General features: G+C 37.7%; 1 protein-coding gene across 2 annotated transcripts in view; it reads left to right on the top strand.

Moving 5' to 3' along the window:
* Positions 1 to 231: 231 nt before the first annotated feature.
* The window catches only part of LOC109086671 (cytospin-B-like), a 146,901-nt gene continuing 133,474 nt past the window's right edge, over positions 232 to 13,658 (top strand). The window contains exons 1-2 of one of the 2 annotated variants that reach the window (XM_042724837.1): positions 9,103 to 9,243; positions 9,373 to 9,479. The gene's annotated coding sequence lies outside the window, so the exon portion shown is untranslated. Of the gene's footprint in view, positions 364 to 9,102; positions 9,244 to 9,372; positions 9,480 to 13,658 lie in introns of those variants that run through there. The other variant, XM_042724836.1, reaches the window with a different exon arrangement.

Raw genomic sequence — 13,658 nt, forward strand, 5'->3', positions numbered from 1 at the left:
GTGCTCTGAATCTCAAAATTACTTACTTTTCTTACGATTATTAAAGACATGAAATATATTTACAGTATTCTTATTTCCCTCTATTTTGAATAAACAAAGACAATAAAGACACTCTCTCAAACAGCTTAAATACAAATACAAAAATCTTAAAATTTAAAATAAAATGTAGGTTTTTTTTATTTTATTTATTTTTCTTGGTTATGAATCAGTAAATAATACAACCACGCCAACTACAGTTCCCAGCGTGCCCCTCGTTCACTGCACCAGTGTCGCGCGCTGCCCCTAGCGGAGGAGTTGTGTTCGGCGCTCGAGCATCTTCCGTTGGTGACAGCGGCGGCGGCGCTCCTCGGCGCTCGGGAACAGGTGAGTTACCACTCGCAACCTCAATTTATCACTGTTTTTCTTGTTTCGGAGATTATATCGTCATGGTAGTGATTCCGTTTAATACATTTCATCACATCAAGGAATCATTTATAGTCGTCGTTGGGACCAACACTGTCTGTACTTACCCGCACTTTTATCAACGGATGTTGTCGTATTGCGCGCGAGAGTGTGAGCTGCTGTTTTTAACGGTGACCGCTGTCTGACTGATGAGCTGTCGCACCGACCCCTTGCTGTGATAAGGACAGTGATTCAAAGCTCACATATTCCTTTCATTTTATGTTCATTATTTCGCGTGATGTCTTCGGATAGCGACACGGTCACAGTAAGCGGTGAGAGACTGCAGTAGTTCTGAGACTCCAGTCACTGCTGAGATGCGTCGACAGTTTGACATGACACATTTCATTTATTTGAAGATGTTTTTTACGATTCTGCGTGTTTTTGAGCCAAACTGTGAACAACAAACTGAACCATGAAGTTCCATGAAGTGTTACACTGGTTCAGACGTAACGTTAGGTAATTTAGTGTCACACATCTATCTTAGATTTCAAAATGTATTGCCAATTCACTTAATTTCTATCTATCTATCTATCTATCTATCTATCTATCTATCTATCTATCTATCTATCTATCTATCTATCTATCTATCTATTTGTTTTAGACTTTTTGAGAGTTTCAGGGTGGTCAACTTTGCAGGAATATCTGTCAGTAACGATAATTATCTTGATTTCGAAAACAGGTTTCGCACAACCGAACTGTCAACAAAAAAAAAAAAAACTTTTAAGCAAACACACTTTTAAAACACACTGTGTAAATTTATATGTTGAACATGTGTATGATTTAGTTGTGTTGTGTTTAGTTGTGTGTTTTGGAGCACCTCCAGTCTTCTCAGCATTTGTTCTTGGTTAGAGTATTGTGCAGCGGAAGCAAAAGTTCTTGTTTTAACTATGGGCGTCTTTGAGAAGCTGGTTTCTGAATTTTAATAGATCCCTGAAGGCTTATTAAGTGCTGCTTACACACATTATGATATGACCACAAAGCTGCATTTTACGTCTGGTACATATTCTTATTAACAGAGCAGTGAAAAACATTAAAACAGACAGAAAGGCATCATTATGGGATTGTAAAGCACCTGGTTCGTGGTGCTGTCATGTGCGCATCTTAATGGCGTAGCTGAATACTGTTTTCTAGCCATATTGATTAGTTTAGGGTTGTTCCTTATGGTTGAAACTATATAAGCTAATTTCCGCCATGGGAAAAAAATCAAATTGAGACTTTTTATCTCACGATTTGGATTTGGTTTCTCACAATTCAGATTTTTTTTTTTCATTTGAACACATAATTGTGAGATTTAAACTCACGTTTCTGAAAAAGTCAGAATTGTGAGATAAAATCTTTTTTTCTTTTTGCAATTCCAAGTTAATATCTCATAATTCTGCCCCATTTCCTCTGAATCCTGACTTTACATCTTGTAATTCAGATTTTTTCTCACAATTCTCACTTTTTTTTCTTGGAATTCGGAAGCAAGATTTCTTATGAAACATCTAGTGATAACCAATGACATATAGGGAGTGCTCTTTTGATCTGTGTATATTAGCACTTTACCAGGCATTTTACATTAAAAAGCCTGTGTTTTTAGAGTCAATGTGTGTCAGAATAAAGCAGCTAAATACAGCTTTGCAACCATAGAATTAAGCTGAACTACAGATGCCCTTTTACAGAGGAAATGTTTAGACCTCTACTGCATCTTCATAGTAAGTCGGTCAGGCTTGGGCGTAGTCAGTCCTCTAGTGTGATTACACAGTGATAGAGAGAAAAAAATAGCAGAAAACAAGTCATTTTTAATTTTTTTAAAAACTTTCATACATCTTCTTTCGCCAACCAAAATAAAGTTAAAACAGCCAAAGTAAAACTTCCATAAAGCACCCAGTGTCTAGCTATTTGTAGGTAATTACACCCTCAAGTTTTTTTCTGGGTAAGCCATCAAAGGAAATAGCAAGAGTGTCTCTGGGATAGACAGCTTGGCTCTCTAGAACACACTGTCCTAGATAGAGCTCTCTGCATTTCTACGAATCTGTGTTGCAGAAGTCTGATCATAATAAAACCCTGCTGTCTCAAAAGTTAAGGGTTAAATGTCTTTTGTTTTTATAATGTACAGTTTTTGTGTGAGATGCTGGAATTTGCGAGGTCATACGGTTAAGACAGCTTTAAATCATTAATCCATGTGTAATTGAGGTGTTTTGAATAGTCACATATGGTTCAAGGACCTTGACTTGTTTTTCAGATAAAGTGAATTATCTTTGATAATTTGAGGAAGCAATGACATTATGCAGCCCAGCTTCCTAGTCACATCATCCTCTTTGCTCTAACAAAAGCACGCACATTGAGATCAAATTAAGTCACTATTAATAGTATTTGGCCTCTGGAAAAAGAAGGTCCATGCCACCAGAAGGACTCGGGAGGCAGATGAACGCTTTACATATTTTATTGTAAAGATAAATGATTAGACAAATATAAGTCCAGCTACAGTTCTTTCATGAAATCCTTTGGCGTAAGCCCCGTCCATGGTTCAGGCCTTGTGGTGGGCTGGCAGATCCTGCCTGAAGATGAAGGCAGGGTAAAGCCAACCCTGACTGAGGAAGGGGCCAACCTGGTAGTGGTGGTGGAGAGGATGGAGGGGAACTTTGGCTACCTCACCTATGAACAGCAAATGATTTAGTAAGGTCAGACTGAATGACATGGCATTTGAGTGTTCCTGGTAGAACCTTCGCTGAAGCTTTCACTTCCAGTTTCACTTCATATGAGACATTCAGGAGTGGATGGTTCTCAAAGGCTGTAGCAGTGTGTGTGTGTGTGTGTGTGTGTGTGTGTGTGTGTGTGTGTGTGTGTGTGACTGTGTCTGTGATGGATGAGAAGATGGGATTAGTGGCTTGACTTAGTTCACCCGAAATAAAAATTGTCATCATTCACTCACCCTCATGTCATTGAATACCTGTAGAGGGAATTTTAAATCTTCATTCAAAAACATTTAGGCACTAGGGTAAATAATTATGAGAAAATGTGAATGTATGATTTGGTTCTGCTCTAAAAAGTGATCAGTGCACCATTAGTTCTTGTGTAGCCAGTGTGATTTTGTGAGTGTGTGTAAAGTAAAACCTAATTACATGCAGAAGGGATGTTGCTTACACAGCAGCTCAGACACACATCCCACCACAACACCACATTATTTCCACGCTCTGCTCTAATCAATGGGACTTATTAGAAGAGAACTGATTCAGTGGAGTTATTTTAGTACATGGCATGCTTGGCATTTTTCTGATGTAAATTCCGAGAATCCTTGCCATGATAGATGGTGCTAACAGTGATACCGTTGTTAAAGGTGCCATGTGTAAAAATTGAGGTAAAAATATCCAAAAAAAAAATGACCTACACGCATCAAAAGAATGAGAAGAAATAAGGGCGATGATATCATTAAAAAAATGTCAAGTTATAGTGCTGCAGAGATATCAACCTTAATTAGCATTAGCATTACTAGCCACGGCCCGACAGGTGTCGTAATACCAGTTTCGGCCATGGGAGGCGGTATGCGGGCAACATAACCACCAGCCAACCTGCAATACACGAATAACTCGCACGGCTTGTGGGCGTACTTGAACCTGATGTCAATCGTGTGGAAGGTACAGCCCACTACTTCATTTCAGTTCAGGGAAGAGAGCGGAAGGATGGCTGAAGCCCTTGACAAGAGACACCTAGCACCACCACCCGCTACAGGGAAACAACCGCGCTCGGAATCACAAATCAAATCCGATAAGAAAAGGAGCCGAACCAGAGTAAACATCGGCACTGCTTTCCATCGCTGGAGACAACTGATGGACTTGAAAGAAATGAGCTTCGACTCCGAACTTGCAACATTTCTTTTGGATTGGTAAGTAAGATGCTGTTAGTATTTCGCCAGAAGTTTGTTTTATATGTTTACTTATTTTATTCGGGAAGTTATAACATAGAAATGTATCGAAGGCTGTTCGATAAACGTGCTAATGTTAGCGATGGCTAACCGTAGCTGCGTTTGATAATTAGCTAGCTATAACTTCCCCACAGATCCGATCCGGTTTTCACCTGTTATCTACCAAAGCCCGTCTCTACCAAGCTGATGCTAAAATGTAACATTACCTAAGAAGCTTGAAATGTCTTCGATGATAATGAACCCGAGAGAGAGAGAGAGAGAGAGAGAGAGCGCCCCGGCCGCGCGCGCGCACTCACTCACTATATTCAGAGCGGTGAAGTTTTTGAAAGCGTGTGAAAAGAGTCAATTGCGTGTGTCTCACGGTGAATGCTTGAGAGTTGGCAGCTCTGGTTACGTTGGTTGGCGCTAGCTTGGTCAACATCAGCTGTCTGATGTTGACCAGTGATGTTGACAGAATGCTGTCTGTCAAATTAATTTAATTCAAATAATGTGTATATACAACTCAAAATGTAATATGAACAAAACGAATATGAACATATTCACTGGTAAAGGTGAAGGGGAGTAGCTTGAAGATGTCATGTTTCAAAATCACTTGACATCACCCAACGTTCCACTGGAGGCAAAACGTCCTTTAGGCTTCGGCTATGGCTCTAGGGTTGTTGTGAAGGTAGGGGCGGAGCCGTTTCTCGTTTGTTACTCTAGAGTAGACCAATTCACTTTATTGAGGCATACTGCCCCCATCTGGTATGGAATGTGGAGTATGACTTGATATTTTTGGCCAGACATTACACATGGCTCCTTTAAGCTGCAACACCGGTTACGTCACTTGCCCACCGCGGCACTGACCCCCACCGTTGTTTTGATTTTTTATAGTAATAAAAAAAAACAATATAAGCAAAAAAACAGACACCACAAACAAAAACTAAACAATTCATCACATTAGAACCTGACGAACGACGGTCGCATCACAGATTAAATTTCATTTATCCAGTGAGGAGAGTGAGTCAAGCTGACTGACAAGAAGAGTGAGGTGAGAAAGACAAGATGATGGTGGATGATTTAGTTTCAAAACGAAACGCAAAAGCACCTGTTTGGCAATATTTTGGATTTTGAAAAGTCTGTTGACTTTTTTGCCTTTATCTTAGGTGATATTGGAAGTTTTTTTAAACATTTGTTTCTTATTTAATTGGTTCCACAGTGTTTGCTGATTTTTACTTTGTGTAATTTTGTATTTTATTTAACATCAAGGTATATGCCGTGCCTCCAAGCTTTCTTTTTCGTTTTGCTAATAAACATTCTACGTTTCTTATTTTTTTGGTATATATAATACATGTTTACTCATTTACAGTTTTGTATAGCCTACCTATTTAAACTTTATGTAGGTTAGGCTATTTGTTATTTTATATTAGGCATAGCCTGCCCTATAGCATGGTGTATTTTTATTTGATTTTTAACAAAAGTTCTATGTTTAGGCTAAAGTGAGTTTGATGTTGTATTTTGTTGTTGCATTCAAGCAATTGACACCGAATTGTCGCTAATTGAAAGTGAAAGTAAAATGCACACGGCGCTTTTAAGCTTTTGAGCTGAAACTTTGCAGACACATTATGGGGACACCAGAGACTTATATTACATAATGTAAAAAGGGGAATAATCAACTTTAATGCATTACTTACATTTCATAGGTATTAGGGTTGTGACGTAGTAGCCCAGCCTAATAATAATTTGTCTATATAAAAGTATTGCTCTAAACAGACATGTGTTTTGCATCACTGCAGTGTCCGTTCCCGGAGCATAAAAACCCTGCCTGCGTTAGGTGCGCTGCTTCTGACTCGCGCTGTTCTGTAGTTATTAAAAGTTTATTAATTCTGAACATGTCACGTGTCAATATTGCACCAAAATGCAACACTGCACTCCCTTGGGTCCGCACCAACACACACACCATGTGTGAAGTCGATTGGATGAACGGTTCTCGACATAATACAATTTTTTGCTGTGCTGCACGTGCTGAATTAAAGTAACAGCGCATTGATGCGGTGAATATGTACATGCATTGACACAAAAATGTAGTAATTACACCATAATTGCATATAATTAAAGTCTACTGTGTTTCACAGCCAGCACATAGGCTATGTTTTCTGGGCTAGGTTTAATGGAAAAGAGCACTTTTAGATAAACAAGGCAATAATTTTAAAGTTCTTAATTAAAGTTCGAACTGCAGGATTGCTTGTAATAAAGATTTAAATGCAAAAGAAAAGGCAGTAAAGCTGACTCTTTCTGTCAATGGTAAATTTTAATTTAGAATGTTTGTGACAACTTAAGAAAAGTAGTTTAAATGTTTTGCATTAACAACTTAATATATAAATCTAAAAGTAAATGCAAAAGTAAAAAGCATTAAATAATTGATGAAAGATTGTATTACTGTACTGTGTAAAAAAAGAATCACACTGTTGAAAAGGCATTTTAAGTAACAATGTTTGGATTTAAAATCAAAATAACGGATAAATGTTGTGTTTATGGTAAACAGCCATGGATCAGGAGCAGAATCCTGTGTGAAAGCACAGTCTGTGCTGCTTCTTTACCACACATGGACTACATGAGCACTGCAAACGGAGTATGTGTGAACCTCACAAAATCAGGCTTGCGCTGTGTAAGCTATTGTGCAACAATTACACGATTGTAAAAACAAAAATACAGTGCATGATCAAACATTTAGGTGAGATAAATATATATTTTAGAAAAAAATCGCCCCTCCACCCCTCAAGTGAAAATGTCACCTAAGAGAGTAATTAATTTTCAAAAATGAAATTCAGGCCCTGAATAAATGTCTAAAAATCTTGATTTGATCATCACTATAAATAATTCTACATGATAAAAAGTAGGGCTGGGAAAATAAATAGATGCATCGTGAATTCGAGAAATGATTCTGAGATTTTCTGAATGCATCGCGATTCTTTCTAGAATTGATTATGAGCTTAGTTTTGAACAGCAGATGGTACTGCATGCTTTAGAAACAGCCGTACTCTGCTTGTTTCCAAATTCTTACACACATTTAATTGAGTGACGTGACATACAGCAAAGTATGGCGACCCATACTCAGAATTCGTGCTCTGCATTTAACCCATCCAAAGTGCACACACACAGCAGTGAACACACAAACACCATGAACACACACCTGGAGCAGTGGGCAGCCATTTATGCTGCGGCGCCCACAACCTTAGGGTTAGGAGTCAGACTCTCTAACCATTAGGCCACGACTTCCCAATTAGGCCACGACTTCACTTGAACCTAAAATAATAATTCATAAAATTTGAAAAGGTTGAAGCGAATTATAAAGGTGTTCACAGTGTGCTGTGTTTATATTAATCTCGTGTCATAAAAGCATTCTAAGCTGAGGTGAAATTACATGACTCAGCCAAACGCACAAACGCTCTTTAGCACACTTCTTCATGAGCATTTGAATGTGCGGATAAAAACTAGATTAGAGCACCATCTGCTGTTAAAATCTAAGCTCAGAATCGATTCCAGAGGAATCAGGATGCATTCTGAAAATCTAAGAATCGATCCACGAATCAATTCTGCATTGATTTATCGTCCCAGCCCTAATAAAAAAGGCTTTAAAAAGATTGGTATCTGTGATCGAATTGGCAGATACTGCTTTTTTGTGATCGGCGATTGGTGATCGGCCTCAAAAATTCTGATCGGAGCACCCCTAGTATATTCTCCATTTGTAAATGTTAGAAAGCCACAGAAATAGTTCCATTTTGCTGCCATTACTGCATGAGGCTTTTGCTTTGGGATTCTCCGCTAGACTTCAATTAAAACGAGTGCCGCCGCACGCATGTGCGCCAAACAATCAGAGCTCAATGAAATAGGAGCACAATAATTCTGACTAAAATATACATTTTGCAGAAATATTTGCAGTTGGACAATAAATGTGACATGTAGAATTTTAAATCTACAACCAAGTGTATTTGCATGATAGCATTAGCACTAACTGTAAAGTGACTATAATAGGGTAATCAAAATAGTCTTTTTACTCAATTAGTCTGTGCTTTTTGATTATTTTCATTTTTTGCTTAGTAAATTTAACTTCTGCTTTAAAAGTATTATTTTTGTTTTTATATTGCAATGTTACAATGAATGTAATGTGATTTTAACACTTTTTTTTTTTACATGTAATATGCCTACATTTTTGCTCATATCGCCAGCCCTAGCAGCTATAGTGTGTGGTGTAAGGACTGATGTGTAATATACTAGTCATTTGGATCTACACACAACATGTTATCTGTCATTGCTGATTAAATGCTTGGCAACATCAGACATGTGTAGTTGTCAGGGAAACTGCATGTGACACGTGTAACCAATACCTGTTAATGACATCAGGGCTTTCCTCAAGAGATATGACTAAACAGTATGCCTGAAGTCAAAAAAATCAACCATTTATAATAAATTTAGTGCATTATGAGAGCACACAAACAGAGAGAACTGATCTGATTAGCTGTGTTCTTTGATCAACTGTGTCACGTCACACCCCATTGTCATGTTCATTGTCACACAGAAATTATTTGTCGCTGGAATCTTTATCAGCGTCACACCTGCTGAGAACATAGTGTTAGACTGTGAAAACCAGGGAAGCCTGTCTTGAATTTGGAGCAAGAAACTCACTTATTTCATGACCTCTTTACAGACAGTCATATCCAGGCCTCCTTCTCTGATCGTATTTTTCCCCTCTCTTGTTCTGTGGCTGATGTTTGGTTTGTGGGTGGATTAGTTTAGCAGTACCCGGGAGGACTGAGGGCTGTGTCTCTAATTGTAGACATAAAGACAGCAGGGCGAAAGGACGTGCTCCAGTTTACCTTGGTCTTTGGATGTGTGAAACCCTAGACATTCATCCAGAGGTATTTGACTTGTCTCTTACTGATTGTAATTTCTTGCTTTAAAACATTTTTTTAGACTTCACTTCCCACGTGGTGATCATGACCATAGACTGTAAAAAAACATGGACGTATTGTCTGTGTCACCCGTAGGTTTCTGAAGAGCAATTTTGAAGTCTAAAATGGGTGGAGCGGACCGCCGCCATCTTGACATCGGGCCACCGTGCATCACTCCCGGATAATCGAAAATGGGCAAAAAGGTGTGGCCGTAGGTGAAGATGAGGTGTATCACACATAAAATCAGTATCTGTTCGCAATCAAATCCTTTTCCTAACTTTTCTTGTAACTCGATAAAATCCATTGCAATGAATGTCATAGGAGATGTTTAATTCACAATTATTCTGAGCATTATTCCTGCTGGCGTTCACATCAATCGACAAGTCATTATTATAGGCTAGGCTATTTTCATTCAATTCATTGTAAAAACAATAGACAAGTATGTCTTGAATTCTTTAATGTTAGTGAACATTACAATTTACAAATAAATTGGTTGAAAAACGGTATCGTTTAACGGTCAGAAAAAAAGGATCACATTACTATATGTTACAGCCTGTAAGATAGCCGCTACATTTTATACAGATGTTACTATGATTCTGTAAATTGTGATCAGCACCCAAATATTGTATATAATGTGGAAGTTGCTGCCAGTTGCCTTGGCGTGACATTTGCAGACAATGCAAAGGCAGTGTACAATAACTTCATAATAGTGGTAAAAATCCAGTTTGAGATCATTTTCATTAAAACATCTAATTGCCAGATTTCCAGTGTCCTACCTATAATTAATTTTTCTGGACAAATAAAAATGTTTAAAGCCATTTTTCAGAGTTTCACAAAGGTCTTTTGTCTTTTGTAGGGTAATCCACCTGTCACTCAAGTGGCCACGCCCTTAATTATGCAGAACTTTAAGGCTTAATATAATTTAAACTGATAAGTTATAAAAAAAAAATCACCCCCCTCACAATTGTCATGAAGGGCAAAATTACCTATATAGACCAAAACAACTTTTTGTACCAGGCTGTAAAGGTTTTTTTCGGCTGTAAATTTGGGCATTTTAACATCAGAGGTCTATGGGACTGAGTTCCTTTTGGAGCCACTCTCTAGTGGCCAGTCGATGAATTGCAGTTTTAGTCACTTCCGTGTTGGCTTCAAGAGAGAGAGCGGGAAGTTGCCACTTGATCATGACGTGAACGCCGCTGATGCTTTCACTGATACTACACTCTGCATGGTTTGCAATTTTGCAAGCACACAAGTACACACCCTTTGTCTAACTGACCCTAACTGACCCTATTAGTGAATTTGTTTTGCGAACATGTTTGATGATGGTGATTAGGATAATGACGGACTGTGCTGTAGTTCAATGAAGCCTGTTGCATTTTGACTTAAGGAAAATTAAGTGTAGCTTTTTGAAGAACAGACTGATTTGTCCCAAAGCCAAATATCTGGAAGTGTAGTCAAAATGCGTTTGGCGGGTCTACATTCAGACGACAGGAATGTGTGGAGGAAATGGACTGCATACTTGCTGTGTAAAGCTCACTCAGTCTGGGTAACTGCGTGGAATGCTGTCGCCACATCGGATAGTGATATGGCATAGGTAATTTCATACAGTCATACATTGAGTACATTGAGTTTTGACATTCTTGACAATTGAGGACAGCAGTGCTTTTATTTTAAACTTTGCATTCAAATATATGTAAACAGATATGAAATAAATGGCAATAGAAATAGTAATATGGAGTAGTTTATATCCTAGGTAGAAAAAGCATTACCCTCCAATGACAATCTGGGATAACTGTGTTTGGCCTGTTTTCATTTTTAATAAGTTAGTGGGCTTTTGTGTGGCCAGAGTGTAATAGCCGATTGCTGTATTGAATAATAACACCCCCAAAAATGTCTTCTAAATGCAATTTATATCTATAATAGTCTGCTTTTTATGTTCAGTCATGAGGACATGAATCCTTTAGGACAGGGTTGGGCGATATGACAAAGATATCATATCATGGTTTTTTAAAAAGAAATATCACAAATCATGATTTTATCACGATTCTTTGTCATGTTGGTTTTTTACTATTTTGCAAGTTGTCTGAGCATTATCTAATTTCCATATTATAAAGACAAAACCTTTCAAGGTAACAAAATATAAAAAAGAATGGCAGATGTTTAGGCCAAAGTGGGCAAAGATAAAAATCTTTGTCATTATTTTATCTTTGTTATTAAAAAATAAGAACAAAGATACACATTTTAAAAGCACAAATTATACAAATGAAACAACAGTGCTTTATTTTAAGGTTCAATAGGTGTATTTAGCAGGAGCATTCAAGAAATTGAATGAACAAATATAAAAATAAAACACTTTAGATTGATTCCTATCAAAGAAACTGTATTAAAGTTAAGTTAAGAGTAGTGAGTGATTTTTCTTTTTGTGTTTTGTTGTTTTATTAACATTAAAGGAATAGTTCACCCAAAAATAAAACGTCTGTCATCTTTCTGTCAAATCTGTCATAGTGTTTTATTTTTATACCATCATTTACTCACTCAAAATTTGTTTTAAACCTGAATGAGTTTCTATCAAACATTGCATGTTTAGTACTGTCCCTGTATCTGTTTACTTTCATTTTAGACATAATCAACTGAGACTATATGTAAACCTTGTGTGTTTTGACAGTATTAGTGCAAGAGATAACTTAGTTCAGTAAACAGGCGCTGTTTGAAAGGTTTTTTTAGTTTGCACGCTTCGGGTGTAGGTGCTCAGAAAGAGCACACAGCAGAACAGCACACAAATGAAACGTTTAACCGGCAAGGCTTTAAAGCAGATGCAAATAATGTACTTTTGTGATTGCGAATAAGTGCAGTGTCATAGAGTTACGTGAGAGTAACTACCGCTGAATTAACACTGCTGTGCATGTATGTCACCTACAGTATATTGAGATTGAGACAGAGGCACCAGAACTGAAATTGATTGAATGTGTGCTGTAGCTCAATACTACGATATTTCTTCAAAAGCAGATTGTGGAGACATTTTTATCGTTCAGGATCAAAAATCGTCATATCACATGCCCCTACTCTAGGATCAGGATTGCCCTTTAATCAACTGATGTTAAGATGATGTTTAGTTAATGCTAGACATGTGGCGGTATTCGATTATGCATTATATCACGATAATGAATATGCACGATATTGTTATCATAGGCACTTCAAAATACAGAGAATAATTATTTATCACAAATTATTTCTAATTATGAAAATGTATTTATTTTCCCATCAACTGGTCACAATGCACAACACCGCTGTATGCTGTGTCAAAGACGCGTATGCACTCTGATGTAAACAAGCACGGCTGAGAAGCGCATGGCGGAGTGCGTGAGAGATGCTCTAAATGAAAGCGCACTTTCACTCTCTGACAGCAGATGGCAGCTGAAATGCAGAACAGCAGAAATGCAGCTGTTACCCCGGAAAACCCGTAAACAAAGCAGCTGCGCTACTTTCTGAAAGGTGTTTAAATTATTTAAATAGCCATTAAGATTTTTGTATTCTATGGTGTTTATCACAGCGACAAATACTTAAATATTTAGACTTAATAGGCTATTTATTTTCAAACTTTTAAGTTTTAATCTGCACTACAACATGCCCTAGATATTGTTTGAAAGTGTTTTAAATCATTATTGTTCGGTCACACTTTACATTAAGGCTCCAATAGTTAACAGGACTCGACAAAAAGGACTGCCCTATGGCCCGGTGTCAGCGTGAAAGACGTTTGGGACAGTAGACGGATTTGTCACTTGCCGATCGGGCCACTGCAGCGTCGTCATGAAATTTTATCATTTGATGTGTTTTTAATCCTTGTTAATTAAAAAATTCAAGCGATTAAAAAGCATTTGTGCACGAAAGACAACTACATTCAGTACTCGCACTGCGTAATGAGCTGTATTTTGTGTGAACAGCGTGCGCACAGACAGCCACATCTCTGACACGCGTGAGCCGCCTGAATGGGCAAATACATACTAAAGTATGTCAAAATACCTGTCTTGGCAAGTAAATTTGTAGCTCTAACAATGATTAATCTATATTTAATTTATAAACTGGAGTACAGATGCAACGATCGACTATCCAATTTTTGTTTTATTCTTCTGTTCCACACAAACTACACTGCGATCATTTTCCCAAATACCATTTATGTGGAAATATTATGTTATTATTATAATTAGTCTGTAAACAGCCATTAACAGAGGCCAGAGACTATGAAGTCGGACACAAAGAGGAAAAAATGCTGTAGCAGTCAGACCAAGATCACTGTTCACAAGTGTGAAATATACAAAGAAAATTCAAATATTGAATATTATGTGAATGTGTTTCTGAAGGGAACTGGCTAATGATTTGTCGTT

This window comes from Cyprinus carpio, chromosome B5 (genome assembly GCF_018340385.1).
Source record: "Cyprinus carpio isolate SPL01 chromosome B5, ASM1834038v1, whole genome shotgun sequence".
Lineage (NCBI taxonomy): Eukaryota > Metazoa > Chordata > Actinopteri > Cypriniformes > Cyprinidae > Cyprinus > Cyprinus carpio.